The following is a 5,250-nucleotide window of genomic DNA, read 5'->3' on the forward strand; positions in this document are numbered from 1 at the left end:
GGAAGTCCAACACACTATCCACTAGACCACCACTACCCCGACTCTCTTTCTCTTTCTCCTTCTCTCTCTGAATGGTGTCACCGATTTCTGCCTCCACCAGCCTCCCCCAGCATATTATGTTGTAGGATACTTTCTATAATGTTTGTTTTTTTAAACATCAGCATAGTAGCATGTTCGAGTTATTCATCACTATGTGTGTGTGTGTGTGTGTGTGTGTGTGTGTGTGTGTGTGTGTGTGTGTGTGTGTGTGTGTGTGTGTGTCGGCGTGAGTGTGTGTGTGTGTGTGTGTTTTGTCTGTTTGCTTGTGAGTGCTTGCGTGCGTGCCTGTGCTTTCATGTGTATGTGCCCGGCTTTAAAACAGCTAATCTTCCAGCAGGCTAAATCCCACGGAAAGACATTATCATTAGCATTGGCCCTTCAGTCCAGACCTTCCAGATCAGGACCGGTCGGGTTCAAAGAGGTCTGGACTGGACTTAGAGAAGGGGAGCACAGGGCAACAAAGCCCACTCGAACCTCACTCCTCTGGGACACCTGGACAGAATGCTTGGGAGTCTCTAATCTCTAATCCAAGGGAACATACATAATCCAGGTTGAGAGGGGTGTTTGGGGGGCCTGGGGGGGGGGTTAAGGTGCAGTATATACACATAGTGCACATTTCCTCAGGTGAGCAGATTACCTGCTCTATGTGTGTGTGTGTGTGTGTGAGCTCATTCTGGTATGGCCATGGCCCGCTGTGTGTGTGTGTGTGTGTGTGTGTGTGTGTGTATGTGTGTGTGTGTGTGTGTGTGTGTGTGTGTGTGTGCATGCGTGGTTGGGTGGATTGGTGGGTGGGTACGTGTGTGTGTGTGTGTGTGTGTGTGTGTGTGTGTGTGACGGAGGCAGATCAAGCCTCTCCAGCTGTCCTGATACAGTAGAGCGCTGATATCAATGAGAAGTGAGTCTTAGCAGCCCCCCCCCATCCTCTCTTCCTCTCACATACTCCTTAAATCCCCAACCCCCCGCCCTCACCCGCCCACCCCCCGGACCCCAAAATCTGGTCTGGCACACTAGGGGGGCGGATGGGAGGTGGAGGGGGGGGGGAGCAGGTGGAGGGGGAGCAGGTGCTGGGTGGGGCTGTATTTTTACAGAAATAACTTGAATGCTGTAATCAAAAGGCTGTCTCAACCCCCCCCTCCCCCCCGGCCCCCTCGGCCCCCCGCCTCTGCCCCTCCACCCCCACCAAAACACAGACAGATTATGTCTCAGACAGTCAGAGCTCCTGCCTTCAATTAACCCCACAAAGACAGGATCGCTTACTCTCCCCTAGCGAGAGGTGGCAGAAACTAACGATAGAAAGAAAGAAAAGAGAGAGAGAGAGAGAGAGAGAGAGAGAGAGAGAGAGAGAGAATAAGAAAGAGAAGGAGAGAGGATTTGGAGTGTGTTAGTCAGGGCTCTGTGAGTGTGTGTGTGTGTGTGTGTGTGTGTGTATTTGTGTGTGTGCGTGTGCGTGTCCGTGTGCGTGTGTGTGCGTGTGCGTGTGCGTGTGCGTGTGTGTGTGTGTGAGTGTATGTGTGAGTCAGAGCTTCAGAGTGAGGTCCAGCTCAGTAGCAGGTGATTGTAGTTGTGGTGGTGTAGTATTAGTCTCAGAGCAGCCAGTGTTAAGGGCAGGTGACCGTGGTGAGTATTAGCATTGCGTGTCACTGTGTGGGACTCTGCTCTGTATTCACACGGTTGTCATTGTTCCACCTGAGCAACGTGCTCAGCTCCCTCTGAATCCTCGAAGGCTTGCTGAGAGAGGGGGGAGCTTCAGTGAAAGAAGAGAGGACAGAGAGCTGTTCAACATTCAGACTTTTGACGTCTTCGACATCCGAACTATAGGCACAATCTGACACAGACAGAGAAAGGCTGACAGGCCTGTTCCCCTGCTAACACACAGCGCCTCTCCACCTCCTCCTCCTCCTCCCCCCCCTCCTCCTCCTCCACCTCCTCCTCCTCCTCCTCCACCTCGCCACCTCATCACCTCCTCCCTTCTCTCCCTCCTCTCCTCTGATAAAGACAGGGAGGAGAGGCAGCGGTGGAGGAGAGGGAGAGAGAGAGAGAGAGAGAGGGAGGATTAATTTTAGTGTTCCAGCTCTGTGCTGATTGACAGCCAGTAGCATATAGAGGCGAAGGTTTGCCCACACTCACATCTGAGGAAACAAATATTTGCCTGAAGGGGGGATAGAGAGAAAATAATTAATTAGTTTGCCTCCATACACTCAGATAAAAGTCTGCAAGACATATCCATCAAAAGCCAGCGGAAAAAACCGGAAAATGGAAATTTTCTTCCTAAATTGACAGATCCAGCTCGGGCAGAGCTTTAGGGAAGAACACATGCATACAGAGCATTGGAGCACACAACGCATTTGTGCATACATTAACATCTGTGCATAAATTAACATATTCTGAGTGAAATTAACATTTAGGCATGCATCTTCCACGCTTGATAAACATTTCTGTTGCCCCTCCAATTATTTCTTAATTACCATCACCACATCGCTCTCCACAAACATTAAATGGGCAAATTAAAAACATATCACTGGAAACGGATAATGCTCACACACAAACACACAAACACACAGAAACGTGCGCGCACACACACACACACACACACACACACACACACACACACACACACACACACACACACACACACACACACACACACACACAGTGATGTGCTGTCCCCCCTTCACTATTTTGTAGGCCTTCATCCGACATCAAACTATTCCACCATCTCTATTTCCAAAAGTGTGTAGCTCAAACTCAGACTGACAACGAAAAACTCAAGGTCAGCTTATGTTGTTTACCTTCTGATAAATCCCTGGGGGGGGGGGGGGGGGGGGGATTTGTTGCACGGCGACAGTTTAAATCCCGATAATGACCGTGATGAATATGAATGAAATAGATATGCGTCAGTTGCGTTTAGTAAAACCACGAGCAAACATACACCCGCTTTCTAGATGTGAGGATAGCTGATCCTGACAGATAACACTCTTCCATCAATATTTATGGACACGCCCACTCAGCCGCTAATCTTCTCATCAGTATTGGCTGCCAGCTTCTGGAGAGGGAAAATCACTTTTTATAGCTGAAGCTTTTCTCACCCAAGTGGAGGTCCTGCCATTGGTTGATGGATCAGTAATGAATGAGTGCTGGTTTCAGCTGAAGTTAAGATGTCTGATCTCTGGTCCTATTAGGAGGGTTTAAACCAGGATGACATCACTGCCTTCTGAGTGACAGGACTCACTCTTTACTCTGACTAAACCAACCTGCTTATATTCCGGTTATGATGCATGTGTGTGGTGTGTGTGTGTGTGTGTGTGTGTGTGTGTGTGTGCGTGCGTGCTGTGTGTGTGTGTGTGTGTGTGTGTGTGCATGTTTGTGCGTGCGTGTGCATGTGTGTATGTGTGTCTGTATGTATGTGTGATTACATGCGCCTGTGTGTGTGTTTATAACTAAATTGTGTGTGTGTGTTTGTAACTAAATTGTGTGTGTGTGTTTTTGTACGGCTGTGTGTCAGAACTGAGTGTGTGTGTAGTGGAAGCTGCAGCCACCAAAACCCTCATCAGGACACACACATGTTTGGTTTCCTTTGATACGTCCTTCTCTGATGATGACCATGGAATTATACAACATTGATAAGGTAATTAAAATGCTATAATACTGTAATTAGAAAGGAATCTGAGGATGCTGAATGCCTCTGAGAGACGTGTGTCAGAGCGGGTGCACAATCAAAGCACATGGCACTGCTTTAAAGGCGTAAACAACCATTGAACACACATACACACACACACACACTCACACACATACACACACGCACCAGCATGAGCAAACACACACACACACACACACACACACACACACACACACACAAAGACACATAGACACAGACACACACACACTGACAGACACACTGACAGGCACACACACACATACAGAATCACATAGACAGCTTTTATCTTTATTAAAGTGATGGTATGCTGCAATGACTGAACAGGAAAGTGTTTGGTATTGTTTGTACATATTTAGAGTTATGTGATAACCACCTTGCTGCCTCAGACTGAGCTATTAGAGAAAGAAAGAGAGAGAGAGAGAGAGAGAGACCGATTTTTATGCTAATGTGGCCAGCTGTGGGGCTCAGGGTGCTCGAGGGGAGAGCGTTAGGAGGGAGGAGGGGAAGAGGAGGAGGGAGTGAGATGTAGAGACGGAGAGAAGAGGGGAGGAGAGGGTGAGAGAGGGAAAGAGGAGGGGAGGGAAAGGAGAAGAGAGAGGAGAAGGGATCTGCATGAAAATAGAGACGGTGTTGATATGGCACCTCTGACGATCTCAGCTCAGAGAAAGAATGAGAGAGGGAGAGAGAGAGGGAGGGAGAGAGAGAGGGAGAGAGAGGGAGAGAGAGAGAGAGAGAGAGGGAGGGAGAGAGAGAGGGAGGGAGAGAGAGAGAGCTCAATCTCATAAAAAAACAATTAGCTGACGAAACAAAATAGTATCATTGTGAGCAGAAGCAGAAATCCCATTGCTGATTTGTATGTGTATGTGTGTGTGTATGTGTGTGTGTGTGTGTGTGTTCGTGCGTGTGTATGTGTGTCTCAATACAGTCTCTATGATAATCTGTTAGTGTATCTAAGCTGAATTCTAACACGTTTATTTATCAGAGAAAGGAAAACTTTAAATTCATATTTGTCTTTGATATATCATATAGATAAGCAACAACACAGAAGAGGCCATGAGAGGCCATGCTTTATCTGCTTTATCTTAAACATCGCAATCATAGTTAGGGCAGCTAAAGGTTACTGTTAGGCCCATTCTGTCACTTCTCTCACTGTCTTTCTGGCTTTTTCTCTCCCTCTCCCTCTCTCTCTCACTCTCTCTCTTTCTCTCTCCCCCCCTCTCTCTCTCTATCCCTCTCCCTCTCCCTCTCCCTCTCCCTCTCCCTCTCCCTCTCCCTCTCCCTATCTCCCTCTCCCTCTCCCTCTCCCTCTCCCTCTCTCTCTCTCTCTCTCTCTCTCTCCCTCTCCCTCTCTCTCTCCATCCCTCTCCCTCTCTCTCCCTCTCCCTCTCTCTCTCCATCCCTCTCCCTCCCCCCTCTCTCTCTCCCCCCCTCACTCTCTCGCTCTCTCTCTATCTTTCTCTCTCTCCTCTCTGTGTGCACTGAACCAGCACAAATGCAACGTTGGGGTTTATTTTATTTATTTGTTTATTTATTTTATCTCTTTTCCATTTCAGAGG

Source organism: Nansenia antarctica (assembly GCF_963989245.1).
Source record: "Nansenia antarctica genome assembly, chromosome: 3".
NCBI lineage: Eukaryota > Metazoa > Chordata > Actinopteri > Argentiniformes > Microstomatidae > Nansenia > Nansenia antarctica.